The following is a 13,645-nucleotide window of genomic DNA, read 5'->3' on the forward strand; positions in this document are numbered from 1 at the left end:
AAGAAAAATATTTTGCCTTCTTTCCCAAACCACAGAAATAAAATCAGCTACCACAAGTCCCTTCACTAAAACATAATTCGCTCTGAACAGATGCTGAAACACTTTGAACCAGGAACTTTGTCTCCTGAAGTCACATCTTTTATTCTTTACTCAGGTTGGACAACTGCAGATTGTCAGAGATCAGCTGTTCTTCTCTGGTCTCAGCTCTGAAGTCCAACCCCTCCCATCTCAGAAAACTGGACCTGAATTGGAACGACCTGAAGGATTCAGACGTCAAGGATCTGTCTGATGTTGTGAAGAGTCCTCACTGCAGACTGGAGACTCTGAGGTCAGACTCATGTTTTATTTCTGCTCTCAGATTAATATGATGTTACAGTTGTGGTGACTCTGACCTGCAGACATCAGGCTGATATTATACTGATCCTCACTGAGGATCTTCATGCTGACTTCTGTTTTCTTCTTCTCCGGTTGAGTCCAGTCAGTGTGGCAGAGAAATGTTGAACTACAGATTTAAAACTTCAAAAAATAATAATAATCCTTCAGTGTTTCAATGACAGGAAATATTTTTCCTCACTTACATGGACAAATATATATTCAGTGGGGTCGGAATCATTCACTCTGGAACAATTCGATTCGATTTGGATTTTTGGGGCTATGATTCGATTCAAAATTGATTCTTCATTCCTTATTCAGACGTTTTAATTGCTTGCAGTTTATCAATCAATCTTGTATTTTTGAAAGGGGACATCATATATTCATATATATTTGTATGTTAGTATGCAGATTTGAGTCTGTGGCTCATTTCATTTATTAATTTATTTGCGTGTCATTCATAAAAATGTGCAACCCACATGGGTTTATAAGACGTATTTAATCATCCAGTGGCTGTTGTAACAACCTAAACTCTCATATATCAGATGACAAAACACTTTCAAGCAGGAATTTCACCTCCTAAAGTCATATCTTTTATTCTTTACTCAGGTTGGACAACTGCAGGTTGTCAAAGATCAGCTGTTCTTCTCTGGGCTCAGCTCTGAAGTCCAACCCCTCCCATCTCAGAGAACTGGACCTGAGTCACAACAAGCTGAAGGATTCAGGACTGAAGGATCTGTGTGGTTTTGTGAAGAGTCCAGACTTCAGACTGAAGACTCTGAGGTCAGACTCATGTTTTATTTCCACGACAGTTGGACTCAGTTCATGTTCCTTTCAGTAATATTGTTTCACTCTAACCCTCAGTGAAGCTGTGAGAGGAGAACAGAAACAGATTTCAGAATTAGACAGAAAGACAGAGAGAAAACAGTCAGCCAATCAGATCAGTCAGAGGACTGTTGTGATCATGTGACCATCAAATGAAGCAGATTCCAGCTGAAGAACTCAGAGATGTTCAGATTCTGGTCCTCGTCCATCAAACTGTCAGATCTGAGCTGAGACTGTTTGTTCTCTGATCAGGTTCATCTGTCACAGCTCTGAGATCAGTCTGACTGAAAGCTGCACATCACTGATCTTCTTTCATCACACTGTCACCATGTGGTCTTTCTGCAGACCAGAATCCTGTCTGTCTGCCTGTCTGTCTGTCTGTCTGAGTCCCTCAGTTTAAATGGACCTTCAGTAAATCATCAGTAAAGTGATGAACCTTCATGACTCAGCTCTTTATCTCCACTGTGGACTCAGAGAAATGTGCTGAGTCAGCAGACTTGAGGTCTGTGAGTTTCCAGCTCAGTGTGTTCACTCCAACACGTTAACATGAGCTGAGAGGAAGCAGCTGCTGCACATCTGGACTGAACAGGACTGAAGTCCCTGCAGGTCTTTATGCTGGATCTGCATCACTGACTGACAGCTGATGGACAGAGTCAGGAAACACTGATGGATCTGCTCTCTTCTTCTCTACACAGGTGGCAGTGAAGAGGAAGGTGTTTGTGTGATGGAGGATCAGCTGCTTCCTGATGATCCAGATGTTGCAGCAGCAGCTTGTCCAGACTCTGGACCATGTTCCTGGGAGGTGGAGAGGAGAGCTTCATCCAGCAGAGACTGACAGAGGAATCAGAACTGGTCTGAGAACAGAGTCCAGTCCACCATGATCCCAGAGACTCCTCAAGTCCTCCTCTCCTCTCAGCCAGCTCCTCCAAACTCCACCTGGGGTTTAGGTTCAGCTTCTTCTGGACCCTTTGGGCTGCTTTGGGAACATTTCGACAAGCATTACTCTATAAAAGATGTCACTTTGTTGTGAAACATGTGACTGTCAGTCAGCATGGATTAAGCTTTTAAATTGGCCCTTCCCGTCATAAAATGTGAATGGTCTTTTTTTTTTTGTTGTTGTTGTTTTTTTTTTTTTTGTTTTTGATTTTCTCAAATAATTCTTATTTTTAACATGTTGCAAAAAAATTCTTATTTAAATAAATAACAGGATGCTGAAAGGGCTGAACTCAGAGGACACTGCAGCAGTTTATCTTTTGAAAGCACAATTTTTACTTAATGTACTAAATAACCTTTGTGCGACAAACAAAGTCCTGCTTTAATCTGAGTGTCTCTGTCTGTCTGGATTGTGATCTGGTCCAGGTGGGGGATATTGTCTTCTTTATTTTTATATTTTAAGGTGTGAAGCACTTCGTGCAACATTGTAAATTGTTTGAAAAGTGCTTTATAAATAAAGTTTAAAAGATTGATATGATACAGTCCCATAATTTACTAATTTAATGTGGGTGAGTGACAGCTCATAGCGGGGAGGGAAAGGGAGTGAAACAGCAAACCAGAGCTGCTGCTTTGCCTCCTTCTTTCTATATGAACATGAGCACCATGATGCACACTGCTGTGTTCTCATATCAAGCTCATGTTCACCTTCTTTCTTTCACAGGGAGAACATGAAAGAAGCTGAAGCTGAACTCAGCCTTCCAACTTTAGTGCTCCGTGTCACAGACTGATCCATTTTCTGACGTTATAGTCCACACCAGGCTGCAGCCTCTCTGTGTGACACTTTGTTCATCATTATTTTCACACTTTAGTTCCTGCTTCTTTTCATTTAGGCTCCATGTAGGCTGTTCATGATGACTTTGTTTGTGTGTGGCTGTTTTCTTCTGAATGTGGGATCTCTGTCTGAATGAAAGTTTCACAATCACTGCCTCAGACTGCATTCAGAAGGAATTGTTGAAGTCATAGAAGCTGAAGAGTTGATGATCAGAGGCTGACAGCTAAAGGAAGCTAGAATGCACACTGCTCTCTGACAGAGTCGGCCTCCCTCCACATTTAGGAGGCTTTTTCACTTCTTACAACAGCTGACAAAGGGCTCATCTGGGATTTGAACCCCGGACCTGTCACACCCTGAGCCAGAATCATCCTGATTGTTCCTGGAATGGTTTGGTTAGTCAGAGTGTGTCTGTGTGTGTTCTTGTCTCTCTGAGTGGTTGGAAATGAAAATGGAGATCGGTAGAAGCAGATGACTCTGAGGATGAATGAATGTTTCACTGACAGCATCAACAACTGTTTACTCACCTCTAAACGCGGCTGTGTGACGTCACTGGAGATCAAAGGCATTTCCTGTCCTTCATAGCTCTCCCACGCAACAACAACGAATACGTAACATTCTTTCGTGTTCGATTTATACGGAAAGGCGCATGTGTACAAAGAAGCATACGATTCATGAAACATCAACTGTTATTAGAATAATAAGTGGCATTAAATTGAAATAAAAATCAAAACTGTCAATTTCACTGTTTGTTCCTCCCACATACTGAGATGTCTGGTCTGCCTTCTACTTATTAAAATACTTCGTTTAATGTTCATTTAAATGCTTTGTTGGATCTGTCTGTCTGTATCATGTCAGAAACTCTGAAACACTCTGAACTTCATTAAAACACGCTGGATTTACTGATATGAAAGTGTTATAAAATGCAAGAAGTACTTCTGAACATGCCAGCAAGTATTGAAGCCTGCTGAAGCCTGGAGATTCGTAACGTCATGGTATAGAAGAAGACTCTCCCTGACGCCATGGTAAAACTCACTAAATCAGCATTGGTGGTTCAGTGGTAGAATTCTCGCCTGCCACGCGGGAGGCCCGGGTTCGATTCCCGGCCAATGCAGAGTAACTCTTTACCAACATCCAGATGTTAGAAACACAGTGCTGCTTGGAAAATACCCTGATAGACTCCAACACACTGTGACTTTGTGAAACAACCAGTGGAGCCCCCTGGTGGTCAGTAGAAGTGCAGCCCCTCTGAGCTGGTGGCAGACCAAGGCTTCAGTCTGCACACATCTTCCACATGTGATGGCACACACACTGTGTATTGTGGCAACATCCGTCCCCTCAGAGAGAATCTGCTCTTTAACCCTCCTGTCGTTTTCACCCCCCGCCCCTTACTTTAGTGTTCCTGCTCTGTTTGATACGGTGGCCGGTAAGTGCAAAGCTAAATTACAAAGTGCCAAACACTTTTATGTGTTGGGAAACATTTTTACATTTTATTCAACAAAATTACATAAGAAAAAAAAATTTACCACGGACAAAACAAATTTACAAGTGGCAGAACACTTTTACAAATCCCGAAACCAAATTTCCAAACGACAGAATCTTCCGGAAGTGGAATGTACCAAATGCCGGAAGTGATCCAGAAGAAGATTGACTGTGAGCTCAAAATGTTTGTATCAGTTTGTGTGGCGGGAAAACTTTGCCGAGTGAAAGTTTATGGCAGCATGGAGTAAAAGATGTTTTGGCCGTTTTGTGGAAACAACTTGAGCCAATTTACGCGGTTGTGTTTTCCGTGCGGACGATCTGTAGAATGTTTAACGTTGATGAACGGACCAGACGGAAGGAGCACGCGCACAGGAGACATCTAATAAACAGCCGGAAAATGCTAAACAAACTAAGTGTAGCATAGCGCTAACTAGCTGAAGCCGAAAGGAAACAGGTCCAGGTACGTGTGTGGATATATCTGTAAAATATGGAAGTAAATGTGTGTGTGTGTGAAATGAATGATATCTTTTTGTTATTTTAGCAGATAAACATGGATTGATGGCGCCACGTGGAGCTGATTTAAAAGCTCAGAGAGGGAAAACACTCCCATTATATACAGTTCCGGAGGTAGCAGCACCTGATCTACTGAAGCAAGCTGTCCAAGAAATGAGAACAATTAACAAGAAGATGGATGAAGGAGCAGACCTTCTTTTGTATCCAGACTATTCAGAGGTGCTCCATGTGCCTGGGTCAGAAAGCCCATTCAAACTGGCAGAATATAAAAAGGAAATAGGAAAGGCACTTTTTTCATTTGCCTAGAAACACACTTTAGAGGAGGTTTGTGGATCTCTTCATTCAATATTTTTACATATTTATTTACTCTGATGTAGCATAATTAATAATGTGTTGTTTGTTTTTACTACAGAGGTTGATACATCAGACTCTGATTCTGAAGTTGTCATCACATGGAGGAGCACAGCTGAATTCAATGCAGCTGACACTGTGGTACGTTCTTTTTTACATTTTGTACTTTCATTCAGTTTTTATTTATTTGATAGATTTGCATTTGGTTTCAAGCATAAAGTCTAAGAACCAAGTCTTGATTATTTGGCATTTACTATTCCAATCAGACACCCTGATAACCTTTCACCATTGATATATACTGTATGTGGTGAGGGAACAATAATGGAAGCTGTTTAAAGTTGCTGACAATTGTGTGCTTTTCTTCTCAGGTTTTTGAACCAAAAAAACACAGTTCTCCCAAATGAAAACCTGAAGATAAAGGGTAGGTATTAGTTTTTACAAAAGAAGTCATTTGTCTTTAAGTTGTTGATGTGATTGTGATGAACATGTGGTAGAAAATACCATACATGTAATATCATTTATAACAAAATAATCTCTTATTTATAAATCTTATGGTTCCTCTCTACCTCTAAATATTACTCAAAGCTCTGTTATACTCTGTATCATAAAGTTCATCAGTTTATCAATTTTATCATGTTTCAGAGATTCATCCACAGCTCAGCCTGGACAGGTATTAAGGCAGATTATGGCAGCCTGATGTTCTTTGCTTTCAGTGTGTTGTTTCAGACATTTTCATTTGTTTTTCAGACAGTAATATCTGACACTGAGGATCTGGATCCACCTGAAACAAATCCAGTCAGGAGTACTTGCTACAGGTAAGTAAAAAAACACAACAGTGATTCACTTAATTTTAATATTAATTTATTGATAACATGGGAAAGATATTTGCATTTGTAAGATGTTCAACATATTCTGAAACCTGTGACATGCTGGTAAAATTCACCGATGATGCTGTTTTGGAAGAAGGAATTGACACAGGTGGGCCGAGACGAGAGTCTTTAACTCTACTGATGAAACATCTGAAAGACCGGCCCATTTCTGATGGACCAGAAGGACATCAGTTCTTGGTGTACAATGCAAATGGTATGAACAGGGTTAGATGTAAACAATACTAATGGTTAATGATCATTAACTTTATATATCACATGACATACGCTTTGTTACTTGAACTATTTTTCAAAAACATTTACCCTGCCAAGTGCAAAGCAAGACACAGAGTTCTTCTTTAAATCAGTAATGTTCAACACACAACCATTTTTACTCATTTCTATATGTTTGGGTGGATAGTCATTTTAGAAAACATTGAAGTTTCTTTAGGTCATTTAAATGTGAAACAATGTTTGTGGTCACTTTTTTAGATTCAAAGATGGTCTTTCAGCTCTTCAGTTTCTGACTGCACTGCAGCAACAGCCTACTTTGCTGGCCCCTGTCCTGTGCCACTCTGAAAAGCCACTCACTGGTCTGGAACTTGAGACTCTTCAAACCTGACCTCAGTCCATCAGGAAGTAACAGGAGACTTAAAGAAAGTCAAACTTTGGGCGACTGTGTCTTTGAGTGGTCTTTGTCCACCACTCCAAATCAGATTTCATAGTTTGTCATTCACTTTTCCTTGTGATGTTTCCAAATGATTCTGGTACCTGTTCATCTGAAGAAATGAAACAATGGGAATGCAAATGTTATGTTTACAAACAATAAAAAAATTGCAAATATTACCTTCTGATTGCATCTGTGATAGATTGGTTATGAGTTTTTTCCAAACTATTTTAAAACAGAAAAATTGCATGTTTTTCAGTCATGGCAATATTTGATTCAATTCTGTGTTACTTGTCTAATACCAAATCACAGCACAGTCATCTCATGGCTCTTGACATGTATATTAAAAAAAATTATTAATTTAAAAAATAAATAAAATAGAAATAGGACAGAAACCCCAATGAGTAAGCACTTGATAATGCAGGAAGGGAAAATTCCCTTTGTCACTGACTCACAGCTGAGCAGTTTCTTTCAGCTTCATGTACAGTTCTGTTGCAGACTCCCAGTTCTCTGGCTTCTGTAGTTGTTTGTGCTCCATAACAAAGTCAAAGTCCTCCTGCATGTTTGAGTCCCCACATGGAGCTATTGACAGGCTCGCCTCTGGAACAGCATCCAAATCAGCTGGTTCAATCTCAAATCCAGTCTGTGGAGCCAAATCTGTGTTAGATACAATAAATAGCATTTATTTACATTTTAGCAATAAATAAATAAAACAAACATGGAAATATCAATCCATCACCAATATTACCTGTGTGGTCAGCAGTACAGTTCATTGGACATGACGCTGTTCTGGAAGTGTGAATCCTGTGACTGTTCCACAGTCTCACACACTCATCCAACATCACCATAGCAACATCTCAGAAGGCACTGATGCTCATGGCTCCCGTTGAAGTATCCAGCAAACAACTCCATCCAGAACTGAGACCTGTAGAAATGGATAGAATCGGAAGTAAATATAGATTATTATTAGAAGTGGAACTCCACCAAAATATATTTAATTAAAGGCTTTGTAATGAGTGAATTGAAATGAACGCGTTAAAGTCCCAGCCTCAATTATTATATATGTTTAGAGGAGTTCATCTGCGATAGAACATAAAGATAAAAATCAAATGAAAGGTCAGTCATAATAAAATGACTTCATGAAGGCCACTTACCTTCCCCTTCTAAATATGGCCCACCAGGATTCAACACGCTGCTTATTCGTGGATGAGCCATACATGTGGCTGGACGGCCCAGAGCAGCAGTCATCATGATGGAGGCGTAGGGGAGACTGAATGGCAGCCATAATGCCATTCTCCGTGCCACAATCAGTCCTCAGTCTCATGAGAGGAGATTCTCAGCGATCACTGTTGGCTTCTTGTTATTTGTCGGTCCACATTGGAGCCACAGCACTTTAGGTGAAAAAATCCATCCATGCGTCCTGAGAGAGCCAGTTTATCAGAACCATCTGCATGCCACATACAGTTCGCTCCCATTGAGTAGCAGCTTCTTCTTAGAAACCTTCTGCGTGCTCTCTCATTCATCACATCATCTCTCTTCACTCCAAGATTGGACTTTTGTCTGAGTACCTGCCACATCGTCCGATAGCCAAACAGTTGTCCAGGTCCACGAAGTTCCAACCTGATGGCGTTTGGAGAGGAATCATCCTTTTAAGAGTCCGCAGGCTGATGTTTGCACCGTGTAAACTTCACATCATGCTTCAGTAGATCAGGTGCTGCTACCTCCGGATCTGTATATAATGGGAGTGTTTTCACTCTCTGAGCTTTTAAATCAGCTCCATGTGGCGCCATAAATCCATGTTTATCTGCTAAAATAACAAAAAGATATCATTCATTTCACACACACACATATTTACTTCCATATTTTACAGATATATCCACACACGTACCTGGACCTGTTTCCTTTCGGCCCACAGTTCTTTTGACTTTGACTTTCTGTCCTCCATGAATTGTTTATATGATGTTCATGGTTGTTCTGCTGGAATGAACGGAGTTCCGTATCAAAACATAAAGTTAGCAGCAGCTAAAACAATCAACAACAATTGTGCATTTAGCGTAACTGAAAGCGTAAAACAAAAATAAATAAATAAAAACTAGCAACGCATACTAACTAAACGCGTTGCTATTCCGTGAAGACAACGATTGGCTGCTAAATGAAACGGTGCACTTTAATTCACTGCATGTCTGACAGCGGCTTCAGCTAGTTAGCGCGATGCTACACTTAGATTGTTTAGCATTTTCCGGCTGTTTATTAGATGTCTCCTGTGCGCGTGCTCCTTCCGTCTGGTCCGTTCATCAACGTTAAACATTCTACAGATCGTCCGCACGGAAAACACAACCGCATAAATTGGCTCAAGTTGTTTCCACAAAACGGCCAAAACATCATTTAATCTATGCCTGCTAAGTTTTCCCGGCACACAAACTGATACAAACTTTTTGAGCTCACAGTCAATCTTCTTCTGGATCACTTCCGGCATTTGGTACATTCCCCTTCCGGAAGATTCTGTCGTTTGGAAATTTGTTTTATAAAATGTAAGTTTGTTTTGTCCGTTGTAAAAGTGTTTTTCTTGTGTAATTTTGTTGAATAAAATGTAAAAATGTTTCTTAACATGTAAATTTGTTTCACTTTTTCTAAAAGTGTGGCACTTTGTCATTTTGTTTTGCACTTACCGGCCACCGTATAAAACAGAGCAGGAACACTAAAGTAAGGGGCGGGGGGTGAAAACGACAGGAGGGTTAAAGAGCAGATTCTCTCTGAGGGGACGGATGTTGCCACAATACACAGTGTGTGTGCCATCACATGTGGAAGATGTGCGCAGACTGAAGCCTTGGTCTGCCACCGGGAATCGAACCCGGGCCTCCCGCGTGGCAGGCGAGAATTCTACCACTGAACCACCAATGCTTGTGTAATGAGTTTTACAATGACGTCACGATTCTCCAGTCATCGGCAGCCTTCAACACTTGCTGGCATGTTCTGAAGTACTTCCTGCATTTTATAACGTGGCAACTAACCCGATCAGGGAGTCTTCTTTTTTCTGTTTTTCTCACACAGGTTCAAACACAAGCTCCTCCTTTGTTCCTCCGCTGAGTGAGACGGCAACATTTTTTACAAGTTTTACAGATGATTATTGTAATTTCTGTGTTTATATGCAACAATGTATTTACATTAAAGTTGATATCTTTCTATAATAATCCATTATGGACTGCTGGACACTTTCATATCAGTAAATCCACCGTGTTTTAAAGAAGTTCAGAGTGTTTCAGAGTTTCTGACATGATACAGACAGACAGATCCAACAAAGTATTTAAATGAACTGAGAGCTCAGACCAGCAGAGAGAGCACACACACACACACACACACACACACACACACACACACACACACACACAGTGGACGAGGTGCGACGCTTCGCTCATTCTGTTGAATGAGCACAAATTCAAATTCAGAAATTCAAACACAGATTCCAAAAATGAGTGAAAGCAGGAAAAGACACATTTTAATAAGTAGAAGGAGGAACAAACCAACAGATTTGGTTTTAGTTCAATTTAACGCCACTTATTTGTCGAATAACAGCTGATTTGTGTTTCACTTCATTCGTTCGCGAGACAAGCTTGAGATTCTTCGTGCGCATGCGCCGTTCCGGCTGAATCTAATGCGAGTGTGACGTTTGAGCTGGTGTCGCGTGGGAGAGCGATGAAGGACAGGAAATGTCATTGATCTCCAGTGACGTCACACCGTCTCTTTGTGAGGTGAGTAAACGGTTGTTGATGTTGTCAGAGAAACATTCATTCATCCTCAGAGTCATCTGCTTCTACCGATCTCCATTTTCATTTCCAACCACTCAGAGAGACAAGAACACACACAGACACACTCTGACTAACCAAACCATTCCAGGAACAATCAGGATGATTCTGGCTCAGGGTGTGAAAGGTCCGGGGTTCAAATCCCAGATGAGCCCTTTGTCAGCTGTTGTAAGAAGTGAAAAAGCCTCCTAAATGTGGAGGGAGGCCGACTCTGTCAGAGAGCAGTGTGCATTCTAGCTTCCTTTAGCTGTCAGCCTCTGATCATCAACTCTTCAGCTTCTATGACTTCAACAATTCCTTCTGAATGCAGTCTGAGGCAGTGATTGTGAAACTTTCATTCAGACAGAGATCCCACACTCAGAAGAAAACAGCCACACACAAACAAAGTCATCATGAACAGCCTACATGGAGCCTAAATGAAAAGAAGCAGGAACTAAAGTGTGAAAATAATGATGAACAAAGTGTCACACAGAGAGGCTGCAGCCTGGTGTGGACTATAACGTCAGAAAATGGATCAGTCTGTGACACGGAGCACTAAAGTTGGAAGGCTGAGTTCAGCTTCAGCTTCTTTCATGTTCTCCCTGTGAAAGAAAGAAGGTGAACATGAGCTTGATATGAGAACACAGCAGTGTGCATCATGGTGCTCATGTTCATATAGAAAGAAGGAGGCAAAGCAGCAGCTCTGGTTTGCTGTTTCACTCCCTTTCCCTCCCCGCTATGAGCTGTCACTCACCCACAGCACATACTGTAGACTGGTTCACAGTCAGACTCATGATTCATGACTCATTGGTTCAGAGTGGAACTCATGAGTCCCAGTTCAGCAGCAGCACATTCAGACAATATTATATCACTATATCAATAATTTGAACTTTATTAATACAAAACTTTTCAAACTAATAGCAATGTTACACAAAGTTCTTTAAACATTAAAATATAAAAATAAACAATATCCCCACCCAGGCCGCATCATCACCACACACACAGATTAAAACAGGACATTGTTTGTCTTACAAAGGTCTTTTAGTACAAGAAATAAAAATTGCAGTGTCCTCTGAGTTCTGCTCTTTCAGCATCCTGTTATGTATTTACATACTTTTTTTGGAACATGTTAAAAATAAGAATTAGTTGAGATAATGATTAAAAAAAAAACACACAATTACATTTTATGAAGTGAAGAAAGGGCCTATTTAAAAGTTTAATCAGTGCCGACTGACAGTTAAATATTTCACATGGAAATATTTTATACGAACAAAAAAAATGCTTGTATAAATGTCCCCAAAGCAGCCCAAAGGGTCCAGAAGAAGCTGAACCTAAACCCCAGGTGGAGTTTGGAGGAGCTGGCTGAGAGGAGAGGAGGACTTGAGGAGTCTCTGGGATCATGGTGGACTGGACTCTGTTCTCAGACCAGTTCTGATTCCTCTGTCAGTCTCTGCTGGATGAAGCTCTCCTCTCCACCTCCCAGGAACATGGTCCAGAGTCTGGACAAGCTGCTGCTGCAACATCTGGATCATCAGGAAGCAGCTGATCCTCCATCAGCAGACACCTTCCTCTTCACCACCAGCAGCTATGAAGAGAAGAAGAGAGCAGATCCATCAGTGTTTCCTGACTCTGTCCATCAGCTGTCAGTCAGTGATGCAGATCCAGCATAAAGACCTGCAGGGACTTCAGTCCTGTTCAGTCCAGATGTGCAGCAGCTGCTTCCTCTCAGCTCATGTTAACGTGTTGGAGTGAACACACTGAGCTGGAAACTCACAGACCTCAAGTCTGCTGACTCAGCACATTTCTCTGAGTCCACAGTGGAGATAAAGAGCTGAGTCATGAAGGTTCATCACTTTACTGATGATTTACCAAAGGTTAATTTAAACAGAGAGACAGGTAGACAGGCAGACAGACAGACAGACAGACAGACAGGATTCTGGTCTGCAGAAAGACCACATGCTGACAGTGTGATGAAAGAAGATCAGTGATGTGCAGCTTTCAGTCAGACTGATCTCAGAGCTGTGACAGATGAACCTGATCAGAGAACAAACAGTCTCAGCTCAGATCTGACAGTTTGATGGACGAGGACCAGAATCCGAACATCTCTGAGTTCTTCAGCTGGAATCTGCTTCATTTGATGGTCACATGATCACAACAGTCCTCTGACTGATCTGATTGGCTGACTGTTTTCTCTCTGTCTTTCTTTCTAATTCTGAAATCTGTTTCTGTTCTCCTCTCACAGCTTCACTGAGGAGTTTGAAGGTTCACAGGAGTTTTGCTCTGATACTGGATTTAAACAATATTACTCAAAGGAACATGAACTGAGTCCAACTCTACTGACCTCAGAGTCTCCAGTCTGAAGTCTGGACTCTTCACAAGACCAGAAAGATCCTTCAGATCTGAATCCTTCAGGTCGTTCTGATTCAGGTCCAGTTTTCTAAGATGGGAGGGGTTGGACTTCAGAGCTGAGACCAGAGAAGAACAGCTGATCTCTGACAAACTGCAGTTCTTCAACCTGAGTAAAGAATAAAAGATGAAGATCAAATCATTGATATAAATAAATCAGAAATGTCCTCAATGATCTTTGTGTTATTGAGTCACCATCATGTCTAAACACACATCATCCAAACAACAGCACAACATTCAAACTACAGCAGGTCCAGTCAGTGAACTGACCTCAGAGTCTCCAGTCCACAGTTTGGACTCTCCAGTCCAGCACACACCAGCTTCAGTCCTGAATCCTCTATGTGGTTCTGACTCAGGTCCAGGTCTCTCAGATGGGAGGGGTTGGACTTTAGAGCTGAAGCCACAACATTGCACTCAGTCTTTGAGAGTCCACAACCAACAAGTCTGTGATGACACATATTACACAATATGTCACTGTGACAGAGGAAACTACATATTCGTCTGGAGGGTTTGAGGACTAAAGACTCAGACTTCTCTTCTGATTCAGATTTTGTCTTCTCACTGAATTTTTTCACTCTGACATGGAACTTTTGTTCTCATCTCTCTCACATTGAGTTTT

The 13,645-nt window shown here is 41.2% G+C and overlaps 2 non-coding genes across 2 annotated transcripts; one reads left to right on the top strand and one right to left on the bottom strand.

The window, feature by feature from the left end:
* The first annotated feature begins 4,002 nt into the window (after window positions 1-4,002).
* Window positions 4,003-4,073, top strand: trnag-gcc (transfer RNA glycine (anticodon GCC)). The gene has a single exon. It is a non-coding gene; the product is annotated as a tRNA-Gly (tRNA).
* Window positions 4,074-9,661: 5,588 nt separating this feature from the next.
* On the bottom strand, window positions 9,662-9,739 carry trnag-gcc (transfer RNA glycine (anticodon GCC)). Its single transcript has one exon. It is a non-coding gene; the product is annotated as a tRNA-Gly (tRNA).
* Window positions 9,740-13,645: the final 3,906 nt, after the last annotated feature.

This window comes from Echeneis naucrates, chromosome 18 (genome assembly GCF_900963305.1).
Source record: "Echeneis naucrates chromosome 18, fEcheNa1.1, whole genome shotgun sequence".
Taxonomy (NCBI): Eukaryota; Metazoa; Chordata; class Actinopteri; order Carangiformes; family Echeneidae; genus Echeneis; species Echeneis naucrates.